This window comes from Pagrus major, chromosome 3 (genome assembly GCF_040436345.1).
Source record: "Pagrus major chromosome 3, Pma_NU_1.0".
Taxonomy (NCBI): Eukaryota; Metazoa; Chordata; class Actinopteri; order Spariformes; family Sparidae; genus Pagrus; species Pagrus major.
In genome coordinates this window covers 1,899,717-1,916,498 of record NC_133217.1, presented here as the reverse complement: position 1 = coordinate 1,916,498, position 16,782 = coordinate 1,899,717, and the positions used below count along the sequence as shown (strand labels likewise).

General features: G+C 37.3%; 1 protein-coding gene across 1 annotated transcript in view; it reads left to right on the top strand.

Annotated features, from left to right (window-relative positions):
* Positions 1-16,782, top strand: part of rnf139 (ring finger protein 139) — a 53,970-nt gene that overhangs the window by 132 nt on the left and 37,056 nt on the right. The window contains exons 2-3 of the mRNA XM_073463103.1: positions 323-404; positions 2,133-2,186. The gene's annotated coding sequence lies outside the window, so the exon portion shown is untranslated. The remainder of the gene's footprint in view (positions 1-322; positions 405-2,132; positions 2,187-16,782) is intronic.

Genomic DNA, 16,782 nt, shown 5'->3' with positions numbered 1-16,782 from the left:
TACTCAGCTCAGCTCGTGACCGAGGGTATATTTTGAGACATAGTAACAAGGCTGACTGAGCGGGGAGGGGGGGTAGTTTGGCGGGGTTAATGCTAGATGCTAACGTTGTTTACATCCCGGATGCTAGCTAGCTTAATGCAGCGTCTACCAAGAGAGTGAAAGCTTTAAAAAAAAGGCGGTTTTGTTAGTTACGCAGCTATTAAAGCATATTTCCATCTACATACCCGCACCCTCTGTTACTACTAGCGCCGTTTTTACGGGTTTAAAATGTGCCATTTCACTGTTTGAGCGCCAATTTCACACCGTCTCTCCCATTTGAAAGATCGTCTGCTGGAGGGGCGACCTGTGGCGTGTCCAGTGACCGGGTTCACTGGGAAATCAGCATTTACTGCTCATATGTCCAGGTAACAGAGCATGTTCAGTGGATAGCATCGGTAAAATGTACATGGCCACAGGATTTCAACGAGACCTATGTCAGGAATGTATGTTTATTCTACCTAAAACTGCAAGTGCAGCTCCCTCCAGCGTCAACAATACAGACAATTGTTGTAGGGATGCAAAATGTGCACGAGTTGGGACAGGATTACACCTTAAATAAACTACGTTCACTATTAAGATGACATGTGTCTAACAGATGATGCTGTTGCTAAAATCTGTGACTGTGTGAAGGATTCAGATCTGTTCTCTGTCTGTCATCAGAGACCACTGAGAACAACATATTCAAGAGCTCAGACGTTCAAAAAGATGTTCAAATACATAGAGCCTAGAAAAGTAACATTAGGAGATGATGAAAATATGACACAAAAGTTTGCTTACTACATACCTGTGACACAAACAGTAGTCCAACCAGTTCTTTATTGAAAATCCAGGATGCCTGAAGCTAATTCTGTACCAGGATGCTTTTGAAATTGTCGATCCCCTCGGCTCTGCTAAGAAAAAACACAAAGTTGTTGCGGTTTATCTTTCTGTGGCAAATGTACCTGCTCATGTGCAGTCCGATACTGATCGCATGTCCCTTGTCTCATTGTGTGGAGAGAATGAGCTAAAACAATCTGGAAGTGCTAAAGTTTTCTCAGAGATGTTGGTGGATTTAAAAAGATTTAGAGGAAAATGGAGTAACTGTGGGTGGAGAAACAGTCAAGGGGGCTCGGTCCTGAGTGATTCGATCAGAAGTGGACAGCTTTGCAGTAGGCTTGTCAGTTCACATCTGGTAGTAACATGCGTCTTGAGGGACCACTTGTGATCGGATCTCACTTACCTGCTCTATAAATAAATAAACATACATCAATGTAACAAACGGATGTGATAGTTTTGCACAAATACAGAAATATCTTCATGTATAACATTTTCTGAATTCATAAATGCGTACTCAACGACTCACAAAAATGTTGTGACTTTTTTAAGGGAGTCAGGGGATTTTCTCCACACGTGACAAAGAAATAGCCTGTATTGGTTAATGTCTACTGTATTTGTCAAATTTGGCTCGTTTATCATCATGAAAATGTTGTCTTCTTTGATACATTTAGTGTGAGACAGTAAGACGCACTTTAGACACAGAAGCAGACAGGCTGGTACAGCGATGCCGCGACAAACTGACACTTTTTACAAGGAAACAAACAACTTCATGTTTTGATTTAATGCTGAATTTACAAGAAGGCACCGATGATTTAGAATTTGTCAAAAACAGTGTTTCACAAAGTTCAGAAAGTTTTTCCGAACTCAACAACTCACAAAATGTAGCAATTCTTTTAAGGGATTTTGGAAACTTTTTCTGTCACTTTTCTGCTCAGGCAACAACTCAGGAGATATTGTGTTTACTAGTTCAATGGTTAGTTGAAACGGTGCGTTCACGAACATCTGTCACTGACATTGGCAGGTTAATAGAGGGTCACAGTTAACCACCTGGAAACCAGACAGTGTTGAATCCATATAACTTCTTGTTGTGGCCTCTTCTTCTTCTTCTTGTTTCACAGAGGATGTCAGTTTAGTAGACATGTGGTCACATGCGGCTCAAACCAATGTGGTTTGAGTGTTGTACTCAGAGTTGTCCACTTGTGATCGGGTCATTCTCTGTGAACTCAATAATGTGTTGATTGTGTACCAACTCTATGCTATTTGTTTGTGTCAAACAGGGAGGCCCAGGGATCAGAGGAGCCAGAGGTGATCGTGGAGAGCCAGGCCCTGTGGTAAGTTTACACTCACTCTTTTTTTTACTTGTTCTGATAAACAGCAAGAAGTAAAAAAGTGCGAGAAGCCGCGGCTCTCGAGTAAAAACAGGAAGATGCAGTGCATATCAGGCTGTGCCATCATATATCTATTATGTCATCTGAAACCATCCTCTAGCTGCAACCTAACAGACGCTTACGTTGCCTTTAAATCCTGCTCTCAGCGAGCAAAAAGCAGATACTCAGTGGCTTTCCTTGTATTTACATTGTATCTGCTTTGGCTAAGCTACCGTAGCCGGTTTGTCAGAGGTCATCTTATTTTTCTTTTTTTGTATTTTGTTGTTTGTTTTTTTCTGTTTTATTTATTCAGGTAAGTTTTGCAGGAACAGCCTGACAGACAGAGGCCTGTTGTCAAGTAGGTCACTGTCTTTCTATTATACTAGTGAACATGGCAGCTGTGAGCACTCACAGCCACACACACACACACACTCAACTTCTGTACACCTGCATACACACTCAAGCAAAACAATGCCAATAATGAATCATACATATAGAGAGTCATTAATGTAATATTTCAGGCACATTTCCTTTTATTAGATGCAGTGATTGTAAGAAAGAAAACAGATATACTGTATATACATAACTCCAAACAACACAACATGACACAAATACATGAGAAAAGAGAAAAACACAGTCTTTCATAAAACTGATCAACAATACAGAAAACAAACATTTCAGATGTAACTTGACAAAACAGGAAAAAAAGACAAATGAAAATCACACATTTCAGACAAACAAACCAAAAAAACTTGATAACAGAATAAAATACTCCATAAAACAAATTAGGGCTGTTGCAATATATGATATTACTTTATAGTAACTGTTCTTTGTATACACTTACAGACTCTCTCTCCACCTCCCTACACAAAACCAAGACAAAATACACAAAATTGTATAAATATCACAATAACATCGTTATCATGAATTCAAATCCTGACAACCCTTAAAGGCAAATGTATTTATTTAAAGAACAATACAGACAAAGTAATAACATTTTAAAAGGCAAAACATTTTTGACAATATAACAACAAAACAACAAAAATAATAATCTTGCGATGAAAAAACAAGCGCAGACGAGAATTTCACACAAACCAGAAAAGGTAAGTACCCACTGTCTTTCTCCTTGTTGCTGTTTGTTTTTTTCAGTCACATACATTTTTTCACAAGGACTGTTTTGGGCTTGGCTCCCTTTTAAAGAGATTTCTCTTGATCATCTGAATCTCTCAGTGATATTGAGAGATGCACAATCACTACTTGTGATTGTGCACTGAACAGTTGGACTATTTGGCTGTGCAGTTTTCCACAGAGTAGTACACCTCGCCCCATCTCTGCTTGTGAACGACTGAGACTTTCAAGGATGCCCCTTTCATACCCGATCATGATACTATCGTCTCTTACCAATGAACCTCTTCACCTCTAGAGTGATCCAAACAGGTGTTTTTTAGTGTCTTTTGTTGCTCCTGTCCCAACTTGTTTGAAACATGTTGCTGCCATCAAATTCAGAATAAGCATATATTTACAAAAATTGAGGAAGTTGATGAGGTTAAACATTAAATATGTCTCTTCTTGATACTGTTTTCAATAAGTAGATGTTACAGGAGGATTAGTAAATTAGCCGTTCTGTGTAATGAATGTTTCACACAGCGTCCCAACTTATTTGGGAATCAGGTTGTTCATTATCTCCAGTTTTGGCACTTTGCACTGATGTAACTAGAGTTCATATAATGACACAATTCATGAAACCTTTTGATAGACTGAAAATTAAATTGATGTGTTTATAAAACATATTATTGGGGCACCCCAGGGGGACAGTGTCACTTTGTGTTTGCTGGGTTTGAGGTTACATGTGCCAGACTGTCAGATGTGGTTTCTACTCTGCAGTATCAGACATGAGCAGCAGCTTGTATATCTGCTGCATGTGATCCTCTTACTAAGCATGTCATACAACAAAATGCTGACTTAAAGTTGAATTATTTGTGACCAGAGTTGGTCGATGTCAACAAAATCAAATAAAGGGCCATTTTGAGCGCAATTTTTCTATAGTCATATGCAGGATATGATGTCAGGATTTTCCAGACTCAGTTGTTTTCATATTTTTTTTACAATCCATGAAAAATTATGAAAGAAGTTCAGTAGAGTTTTCTTGGTAAATCAGGCTCTAAGTCGATCAGTAACTTCCTAATTATTATTTACATCTCGCTTTAAAAGTAATAAGTCTTGGTCATTTAAGTACTTTAAAGTTCATTTAACTCTAAACTTGTATAGGAATTGTATCTTGTCTAAAGCAATATTGATCGTGCTCACTAAAGTTCAGTGAAATAGTATTTGTACAGGTTGGTTTTAATCTACAGGCATCTCTCTATGGATGGTCTGTGGATTCACAGACTGAAATATCTCAACAATTATTGGATGGATTGTCATGAAATTTGGCTCAGACATTCATGTCCCCCTCAGGTACATGACAGGTGCAGACTCGTAATAACCCTAATGAGTCAACTCTGCATTGGGCGTCGTCAGTGAATCAACCAGTCAGAGATCGGCGGGTCACTGAACCGCTTTTTTCTACAACCTGGGAGGGAAAAAAAAGTTAATTCAATACTTTCAAGACTCAAAGATCTGTTTATTTCACAACTAGTCTCACCGTCTAAGTCACCATTCAGCTTCTTCAGTTCAACCTCTAACTGGCTGTTGTTTTTGCTCAAGATGTAATTTCTTCTCTGTAGCTTGTGAACCTCCTCAGTGAGATAAATCATTGTTGCTCGTGCCTGGTTCAGAGAGATACTGAGCTGGTCTCTTTCTGTCACCAAACGTTGTTTCTCCGACGTGGCTAAAATATCTGGTGAGAACAGAAACAAAACAAAATGCAGGTTAACAACATAAAATCACTTTGATTGAAAGTTATGGAGATGTCAAGTTCCTTTCTGTGTTGAAATTAAAACAAAATTAATTAAAGGGCAGTTTTTCTTGCCACTGTCGCCGAGTACTTGCTCGTGGTGGAGGGTGGGACTGTATTAAAGAGTATGGTCTAGCGAGCAGCTTTGAATAGTTTAAGAATCACTCATTAATTTCATTTAGTGCATGCGACTGCTTTATCCATAATCCTGCTTTAACAACATTAAAAGCAAATTTTCGATGCTCGTTTAAATGCATCTACATGTTGGAGACTGTTTCATTGAAATAGTTAATATACATTTTAAGCATTACTCCATTAATGCTGCACATTTATTTATTTACAAATATTTAATTTGTTATTAAAAAATGTACAAAAACTGAGCACAAACTAGAGCCTGATATGTTTAGAATGGAAGATAAATTCTCACGGCGCGTGAAGATCCCAGCCAAAATCAGAAGATACATCACTCCCAGAATGCTTGCAGTAGTGAAATGTCTTCTACGGACAGCTGAGAGATTGTTTTGGGTCCGTGGTCCTACAGAGACATAGTACATTAAAACATATTTTCATGAAGCGCATTTGAAGAACTCAGACATTTTAACTCAAGTGGCATTAAATTGCATCTCAACATCTTCAAGTCTCATTCCACAGGCTCAGACCTTCCATAAACACTTAAGTGGAAAAAAGAGAAACGTTGTTCAATATTTAATCAAACATGCACACACTTCTTAGTCTGTGTTTGTTGTTATTTTATACTTACTGACTTTATGGGGCCCAAGATCAGTCTGTCCGTGTTTCCGAGTATCCTCATTGTCATAGATTGCCACCTGGATTTCCTCTTTTTCTGCTCCGTTCTTTTTGTCCCGTGTGCTATATCTCACATTCAAACTCAAATCTGGTGCTTGAACGTCTGTAGACATCTTGAGAGGTGAATGAACCTAAAACTGTTCTTCACTGTTTGTTTCTCTGTGAGTGTGTCAGCTTTTCAACAAGCAAGCATCAAGGAAGTAGCAGCAAGACAAACCACAGATACAGATACACAATCAGCAGATGTGCTGCTGCACGCTATCGGATATGTTGGCATATCACTATATCACCACAGCAGCTCTTCTTTTTCAGTCTGGTATTAACTGTTGAGTAATGAGTCAGGAAGTAAATTTAACTCAATGGGATAAAAATAGTAATCAGATTTCCACCATTTTCTTTGGATAGTCAAACATTCATTAATATAACAGGGAACTGTCTTTGTTTGCAACCATGAAAATATCTTAAACCAATATTTTTTACTTCACTCTTGGCAGCAATGGCATGATAATCATATCCTAACACAACCAAATCAAAATACTATCAAGTTCATAATCTTTAATCCTGTAACTATGTCTGTAAATGTTTGGTGGCTCGAGTAACAGCTTGAGTAACACTAAATCAAACATTACCAACTAAACATTAGCCAACATTAGCCAACTAAACGTTCCCCTGGATGCTATGCATGTGATGTTTGTGATGTCATTTATTTCATCCCTGATCAGTGCAACCACTGAACCATTTTTTTCCTACGAGGTAGTTAGCGTACTCTATTTAGTTTTCTTTTCAGTCAAATTTGAATTGTATGCGTCGTATATTATATTCCAGTTAAGAGGATTTCCGATTTGGAAGATTACTTGTATCTCACTCGTGATCCATCCTTGCCTCCTTCTAAATTTATCTGTTTATGTATATGTGTGCATTATAGGCAGTTAGCCCAAGTATTGTTGTCACAACTAAACCTAAAATGTAAGTTATTTCTCTTGTGGCTCTTTTTGGCATGTCCAGCTGTTGGTGCACTAACGTCACCCTCAGAAATGGAGTACTCCTGGATTTTATTCAGATAAAGTGGAAATTTCTCTCTGCTGTAGAAGCTTCACACTGAAAATTAGCAGCTGGTGTATCAAAGAGGACTCAGACAAAACTTGGCATTATTTTCACATATTGAACGCAGACAGATCGAACTGAATACAAACTTATGAATCAACTAAAGCAGAGTAAAGACAAGCTTTTATTGTGATAATCCTGCAGAGCTACAGAGTAAGTAATACACATGTAGTTGTGTTGGATCACTTCCAATCAGATTATACAGCATGTAAGGCAGAGGAACAATATGTGTGTGTCTGAGTTTACAGAGCTGATCTCAACATTACACACTTCTGTCATCATAGAATGCAAGAAATCTATTTCTCACAGATCCAGTACTTTTTAATCATTATATCCACTTTCTTTCCATTGTCCTTGTTGATTGCAGTAAGCTATATAGTGGCCCCATGTAGCAGCTCGTAGTCCTGATGCCTGGAAGCTGTAGGACAAAGAAAATGTTTAGCTTTTAAACAGAGCTGAAACTTCTGATTATTTTCAATTTGAAATAGGTTGTTGAATTTTACCTCAAATATTAATGTTTTCCATAATTATTGATGGTTTTTCAAAAGAAAAATTAATATGTGTCATAATCTTGTCTCTGTTTTCAGTAATTCATGTGATTAGCATTTGCAGGAATGAATCAGAAAAAGAAAGAGATTATAGATTCACTGATCAGAAACACAAAGATGGTTTCCCAATCATTGTATCAAGTTGATAATATTAATAATATTCACATTTATTTGACGGAGTTGAGAAGACGTTTTCTCTTTCAAACAAATGATCCTGGAGCACATACTGTAATATAAACTATAACTGTAGTGCTGGTTGATGAAGCAGCTCAACACCTCCTTGCAAACAGACATTTAGAATTTTTTTTTTTTTTTTTCATCTTTCAGTTTGAGAACACACTATTTTAAAGATAAGCGGTTACTTTGATGGAAATGTGAAAGAAATAAAATCTTCAAAATGCCTCACATTTCTGTCAGCGGTGATCCGTCCACCCACTTCCATTCATAACTACTTCCTCCTGTTGGCCATTCTGTCTTTAGACCAATCCAGGACTCTTCATTCATGATGTTCAGGTCACTGACAAATTTCTGGTATTTAACAAGAGACAAAAATCATTTCTCTGTTCATCATCCAGTTTTTCTATTGTAGTAAAGAAATGTTGTTAAATATAAATAATTATTAAAATGTTTCATTGCAAACAAAACGACAAAACCAAGCTTTAAAATACACACAGTCTGAAATATGAAAATAATATTGACAGGAAAACAGGTCCAAATGACAGAGTCAAAGCAGGCTGAATTAGAGACACTTTACTAACACACACTCATTGACAAACACACTCACATTTTCATCTTTGTTGTTTATGACCACCAGATCTGCTCCTTTGTTCTGACAGTCAGTTCTGCTCTGAGGCCACGTTCTGTTCTCATTGGATCTAAAATAACAGCTGCATCCAAATTTCATCCATCCGTCAGGACACCTCATCCCTTAATGTCAAACACGTGTTTTAAAGATAGATTTCATGTCATTCTGTGTCAAACTGACTTCTTGTTTTCTCTATTTAGTTTAAGATCTTTCTTGATCATCACTTTCGCTATTCAGGCTGTTTACTCTCATTTGTTTGCTCAATATCTCATTTGTGACTGTCTGAAATATCCACATAGCAAAAAATGTCAACATTAAACAGTTACAATTAAAAGTTGAAGCACAGTCAAGTTATATTATATAATTTCACATTACAGTTGCTCATTTCAAATGTTTCTCACCTTTAATTTCGTCCTTCAGCTTCTTTACCTCATCCTGTAACTGACTGATGTTGGCTGTAATGTCTTCAGAAACACAACAATAGATAAACAGTAAGATAATACAAACTTTTTAGCTTAGTGTAAAATTGGATCCTGTATATTTGGTATTTCCTTATTTGTTTTGAGACTTTTTTTTTTACCTGAAACTGTTTCCTGGAGTTGGGTGTAGTTGTTGCTCAGGGTGTCGTATCTGGTCTGCAGCTGGTCTTTTACCAAAGTGACTGAAATATCTGGTAAGAACCAGAACAAAGTAAGAAACACAAACAAATCATTGTGCTTTATACTGAAGACAAACTACCTTACTTCCTGTGCATAATGAAATATCACTGTCGCTATTCCAAAGGGGAATTTAGTTATTTGGTGTACTTGTCCTTTAACCTGTCTTGTTCAGTATGTGGAGGTGTCATAACAAGTGAAGTATCAGTTTTCAAGTATGAACGAGAACCAGAGTAGATCAACAACATCAAGTAATTGTGCTTAAATTTGGTTCAAAGAGTGTATTCTGAAAATGATTTTTAGTTATGTGGTATATTTTGCTGTTAAAGGACAGGTTCAGACTCACATGTCATGTGGACATTGAAAGAATGAACATTTCCTCCTCTCAGAACTGCCTTTGATCCTTCACAAGAAACACAGTCTTCTTCAGCCAAAGATGAGGCTTCATTTGTTACTCAAATTAAATGGGTTTGTGTTTTTAGTACAATAGACCTTCTTTTTGTTTCCACAGAAAATGTTTCCTTCACAATAAATACAATACGTCTGGCTACACTGTCAAAATAAAGGCACCATAACTACTTGGGTAGGTTTAGGAAAAGGTCATGGTTCGGACTGAAAATGTTCTACTTCCTTTCAAGAGTCATCCTTGGCTTTTAGCTTCACACAGGATTCAAACGTTGGTCTTCTGGGTGAATTTCAAACCCATCCAAACCCCAACCTCCTCCCTACGCAGACTTTCTGGCACTTTATATGAGTTCATCCCGTCATTATCGCCCCTTTCTGGTTCTGCGCCTTCGTACATGCTGGTACCTCTCACACCAAGACAAGGCAAACTGGGACACTCGCTGCTGTCCTCTAGTGGACCTTTGGGTCTATTACATGCTTTGGTGTGGGACTGTCCTGGCTGGGACACAGACCAGCATTGAACCAACATCCTACCAGGACCAAGATACACACTTGAGTTTCATAACTCAGACTGCTGAAGTAATAGCTTCAGACAAATATTTAAAGCCCCCCTTCAGTCAAAACGGTGTTTATCTTCTAGTTCTTGAAACAGCTGTTGCAGCTGGTGGTGGTGTTATTACAGCCTAACGGACGACTGCAGTTCGACTCACAACACTGGATATTTTTAAGGACACCAGAGACATTTCTGTTTTGGTGGAGACCAAAACTGGATGTTTCTTAAGGAGAGCTGCAGACATTTCCAGTAGTTTTTGTGGAGACCAAAACCAGTTTTAAGCCGAACTGTGATATTTTCCTAACCATAACCAAATGGTTTTTGTGCCTCAGTCATAAATTATTATGAGAGAAATAGAAAATTCAATCTAAACAAACATAAAGTTGCAACATAAAGAAACGTCCAGTTTTAACTGATCTGTGGTTTTGCAGAAAAATTAACTGTTAAGTCAGAGCTGATAACGATGTTAATAGTCGTTTAAAAACCATGAGACATACCAGCAACGTGAATGAAAAGTTGTAATGGCGAGAAAAAATAAATAAATAAATAAAGCTCACAGACTACAGTCGAAAGTACAATAGTTGCCTCTGTGATGGAGTAGAAGTACTCCAAGTACAAACTGCATTCAGGGCTGGTAAAAAATGAGTTTGGACCAGTAGATTCTCAACAGACTCATCAGACTGGGCCAGTGGCAAGAAACATTATTGTTGGTCCCTGGTTAAGATTTCTACACATCCTCAGAGAAATGCTCACCTAACAGTGTATGGATTGTGTAGGATTATGTATTTGTCTTCATAAATAATGTTAACTTCCTCTTCTACACAGATTGAAACAAGAAACAACCTGTGCTGACTAGCTTCAGTGTTCTTCCTAAAATGTCTCTTGGACAAAACTCTGATCGCAGGAAGAAAGTGATACGATGATGATAAAGATGAACATGCACCTATTGTGTTATCTAACTCAAAGAAGCCTAAAACATGACATTACTAAATCATCAAGATATGACAGTTTGGGTTAAAAACTGAATTGCTCACAGCGTATGAAGATTCCAGCCAATATGAGAAGAAACATCACTCCCAGAGTCACTGCAGGAGCTCTGAAACACCTTCTTCTGACAGCTGCACGATTCTTTTCAGTGTTTGGTCCTACAGAGGAAAAATACATAGACAACATTTTTATTATGTTGGTGTGAAGTTTGAAGTGGCCACTTTAAACTGTGGAGTATCTGTTGCTCATTGTCATTCCCTCTATAAGAATAATGACTGACGTTACACCAGATTAGAGCACCAAGACAGCTGATAATGACCCGTAGTCAGCGGTGACTGATGGTGAACTGATGGATGAATTGATCATTTTCACTCAGTATTTAATTTAAATATAGCCACATAAACATTTGAACTAACTTCCCTTTGTCCAATAGTCATCATTTAAGACTTACTGGCTTGTTGTGACCCAAGATCAGCGTGATGCCCTTCATCCTCTAAGATCTCCACCTCCATCTCCTCTCCCTCTCCTCTGTTCTCTCTTCTGGTGAATCTCACATTTAAGCTGGAATCTGGTGCAGCAAGAATTTCTGCAGACATCTTTACAAACTGAAAACTTAACTGAAGCTGTTCTTGAAGGTTTAACTGTGTAGTTCAGCTGTCTGTCTTTGAGTTGGACAGCCTCTAACACAGGAAGTGACACCAGGACAGACCACACCTAAACACATGAAAAGACACACCTCACTTAAAATGGTTTCAAAATGAGACTTTTAATGGTTTCCTCATTGGAATCAAGACTCTCTTCAAATAAACAATATAAATATATTTGAAGCTACAAACTGAAGCTGTTTTTTTGTCTTTATTTTTTGACAGTGACTTTTAGGAAATAAAGTTTGTGTGTTCACATACACATTTTTGTCCTGAGCTGCAGTCACTGTTGCAGACACAGTTTATACACCCATTTACGTATATTACACAGGAAATGTGATTCTATCGCACTGATATCTTCATAATTAGCTAAGCTACATGCACAACTTGTGAACCACAGAGAGATATAACGGATGCAAACAGTGTGTAGGAGTGCAGATCAAAGATCCAAAATGAATGACCAATTTTAAAATGCATCTAGGTTTGATCCAGATACGAGACAGTTGAAATTAAGTTCAAATCGGGCCTTGGTTGAGATTAGAAAATGTCCTTATCATTGAATTGTCATGTGAATTGGACAGAAGCACATTACACAGGCTAAAGAGGCAGAACATAAACCTTCAATCATGTTTCAGTCTCCTGTAGAAGCTTCACACTGAAAATTAGCAGCTGGTGTATCAAAGAGGACTCAGACAAAACTTGGCATTATTTTCACATATTAAACGCAGACAGATCGAACTGAATACAAACTTATGAATCAACTAAAGCAGAGTAAAGACAAGCTTTTATTGTGAAAATCCTGCAGGGCTGCAGAGTAAGTAATACACATGTAGTTGTGTTGGATCACTTCCAATCAGATTATACAGCATGTAAGGCAGAGGAACAATATGTGTGTGATCCAGGTTATTTAGCATGTCACACACAATACATGTAAATGTGTCTGAGTTTACAGAGCTGATCCAGACACTACACAATTCTGTCATCATAGAATGCAAGAAATCTTTTTCTCACAGATCCAGTACTTCTTATCATAATATCCACTTTGTCTCCATTGTCCTTGTTGATTGCAGTATGCTGCGTACTGGTCCCATGTAGTAGCTTGTAGTCCTGATGCCTGGAAGCTGTAGGACAAAGAAAATGTTTAGCTTTTAAACAGAGCTGAAACTTCTGATTATTTTCAATTTGAAATAAGTTGTTGAATTTTACCTCAAATATTAATGTTTTCTTTAATTATTGATGGTTTTTCAATAACTAATTTAATATGTGTAGTAATCTTGTCTCTCTGTTTTCAGTAATTCATGTGATTAGCATTTGCAGTAATGAATCAGAAAAAGAAAGAGATTATGGATCCACTGATTTGAAACACAAAGATGGTTTCCCAATCATTGAGTCTCTTTAAGTTGATAATATTAATAATATTCACATTTATTTGACAGAGTTGAGAAGACGTTTTCTCCTTCAAACAAATGATCCTGGAGCACATACTGTAATATAAACTATAACTGTAGTGCTGGTTGATGAAGCAGCTCCACACCTCCTCACTAACAGACCTTTTTTTACACACTTACTTAAGTGACAAACAAAATTTTGATGGATTTATGAGAAAAATAAAAACTTTAAAATGTCTCACATTTCTGTCAGCGGTGATCCGTCCACCCACTTCCATTCATAACTACTTCCTATTGACCTTTCTGTCTTTAGACCAATCCAGGACTCTCCATACATGTTGTTCAGGCCACTGACAAATTTCTGGTATTTGACAAGACACAAAAATCATTTCTCTGTTCATCATTCATTTTTTCTATTGTAGTAAAGAAATGTTGTTAAATATAAATAATTATTAAAATGTTTCATTGCAAACAAAACGACAAAACCAAGCTTTAAAATACACACAGTCTGAAATATGAAAATAATATTGACAGGAAAACAGGTCCAAATGACAGAGTCAAAGCAGGCTGAATTAGAGGCACTTTACTAACACACACTCATTGACAAACACACTCACATGTTCATCTTTGTTGTTTATGACCACCAGATCTGCTCCTTTGCTCTGACAGTCAGTTCTGCTCTGATACCACATTCTCTTCTCATTGGATCTAAAGTAACAGCTGCATCCAAATCTCGTCCATCCCTCAGGACACCTCTTCCCTTAATGTCAAACACGTGTTTTAAAGATAGATTTCATGTCATTCTGTGTCAAATTGACTACTGGTTTTCTCAATTTAGTTGAAGATTATTTCTTGATTATCACTTTCCCTATTCAGGCTGTTTACTCTGTGTTTTCACTCAGGATTTAATATCTCATTTGTGACTGTCTGAAATATCCACATAGCAAAAAATGTCAAGGACATGAGACAGTTATAATTAAAAGTTGAAGCACAGTCAAGTTATATGATATAAATTCACATTACAGTTGCTCATTTTCAATTTTTCTCACCTTCAATTTTGTCCTTCAGCTTCTTTACCTCATCCTGTAACTGACTGTTGTTGGCTGAAATGTCTTCAGAAACACAACAATAGATAAACAGTGAGATAATACAAACATTTTTCAGCTTAGTGTAAAATTGGATCCTGTATATTTGATACTTCCTTATTTGTTTTGAGACTTTTTCTTACCTGAAATTGTTTCCTGGAGTTGGGTGTAGTTGTTGCTCAGCTGGTCTTTTACCAAAATATCTGGTGAGAACCAGAACAAAGTAAGAAACACGAACAAATCATTTTGCTTTATACTAAAGACCAAGTACTTCACTTCCTGTGCATAATGAAATATCACTCTGACTATTCCAAAGGGGAATTCAATTATTTAGTGTACTTGTCCTTTAACCTGTCTTGTTCAGTATGTGGAGGTGTCATAACAAGTGAAGTATCAATTTTCAGGCATGAACAAGAACCAGAGTAGATCAACAACATCAAGTAATTGTGCTTAAATGAGGTTCAAAGAGTGTATTCTGAAAATGATTTTTAGTTATGTGGTATATTTTGCTGTTAAAGGACAGGTTCAGACTCACATCTCATGTGGACATTGAAAGAATGAACATTTCCTCCTCTCAGAACTGCCTTTGATCTTTCACAAGAAACACAGTCTTCTTCAGCCAAAGATGAGGCTTCATTTGTTACTCAAATTAAATGGGTTTGTGTTTTTAGTACAATAAAGCTTCTTTTTGTTTCCACAGAAAATGTTTCCTTCATAATAGATATGCAACATCTGGGTACACTTTCAAAATAAAGGCACCATAACTACTTGGGTAGGTTTAGGAAGAGGTCATGGTTCAGCTTGAAAATGTTCTACTTCCTTTAAAGAGTCACCATTGGCTGTTAGCTTCACACAGGATTCAAACTTTGGTCTTCTGGGTGAATTTCAAACCCATCCAAACCCCAACCTCCTCCCTACGCAGACTTTCTGGCACTTTATATAAGTTCATCCCGTCACTGTCGCCCCCTTCTGGTTCTGCACCTTCATACACCAGGAGACCTTTAAAAATATCCAGTGGTGTGACTCAAACTCCTGTCACTTGTTTGCATGTTGGATGTAGTAACACCACCACCTTCCCTCCATTTCCTGCCACTACAGGTGGCTAATAATGTGAATGTGATGTGACACGTCTGGTACAAATGTCAACCTTGGACGTTACTGTTGTTTTCAGAAACTATGTTAACTGCTAACATAATATCCTGAAGACTGGGCGGAGAGTTTGACTGGAGAAAGTTGTTTCACATTAACATTTCATATTAATTGTATATTTTCTGAGTTCATTGAAAATCTGATGTTAAGAGGCGGCCTTGGATCATGATCTGTGACATCACAAATAATTTAGAGCCATTTCTGGTCCAATATTCAGCATCCACAAGTGTGATGTGGAAACTTGACAGTGAAGTAGGAGACATCTTGTGTCCAGCAGGAACATTTGAGTAATACCACATATTTGCATTGATCATAGGTTCAGGATGTTTTGATGAGGAAGAAGGTGTAGATTCAATTTCTAAGGGATCTCAGATATAGAACTTTTTCTATCGATATCAGAAGTAGTCAAAGTACTGTGAGGTGTTTTATATACATTTTAAAACGTGTCTGGAGGGTCTTCAATGCATTTTTACACAGAACAAAGACTTTTCCATGTATCGGAATTGTGATACAACCAAATTTCTTTGTCATAGTCATATTGACAAATAACTTCTACAATCAATGTGGTTCATAGACATGCAGGAGTTGTACCAGTTTTTCTAAATGCATTTGTTGTTGGATGTATTTTATCTTACAGTATTTGGATAGGAGGATGAAGATATTTTACCATGTGGGTTCACTGCTTTGATCTGTGGTGACATCTGTGCACAACTGTGAACAAGTTGTTTTAAAAGCCTTAACATTAGACAGATTTAAAATATATAATTTAAACACTGTTGTATGAACCAAAATATGAGCTCATCTTAAATGTTGAGTTATAATGAATCATTGAATTGCACAACTGAGCTTCAACAGAAAGCTGTGTTACAGCTGTGCATCACCTCTTCAGCCTCTCTCACCCTCGACTCTGTACTAATAATAACATTCAACAGATCTTGTCATGCAGCACGTCGCTTCTTCCTGTCGTGTTATTTCTGTTACTACCCTGTCTTAAAGATGTCTTTACTGGAGATGATACTTCCTCAGATCTCAGAAATGATGTCTGATTGTTAAATGTTAGTACAACCAATAGATATGATGCCAGAAAGCCCTGAATATTAGATAAATGTTGTGTCTTAAAGGAAACAAACTTTCTGGAAGGTGTCTAAACTAAGAGTAAACTTAGAGTTTACACGATTTAAGGGGCACTCCCACCATCAAAGAAGACAAGCATTATTTTTTAAATAATATTGATTTGTCATAGTTTCTCACTTACCTCCGTCATGTGACTGAAAATGATTTATTCCAATATCGTCTGCGCTCTCGTAGATTTCCACCTCATTTTCCTGCCACTCCTCTCTGTCTCCCTCCTCTTTTCTGGTGTATCTGACCTTCTTGGATAAATCCTGTTTGGCACAAATATCTGTGGACATCTTGAGAGGACTGAAACCGTTAAAGAGTAGCTGCACTTCACTTACTTTTACTACACTGTGCTGATCGGTTACTATGCTGCTGTACGTGTATAATATGCAGCACTTTTCTTTGTGGCCACTG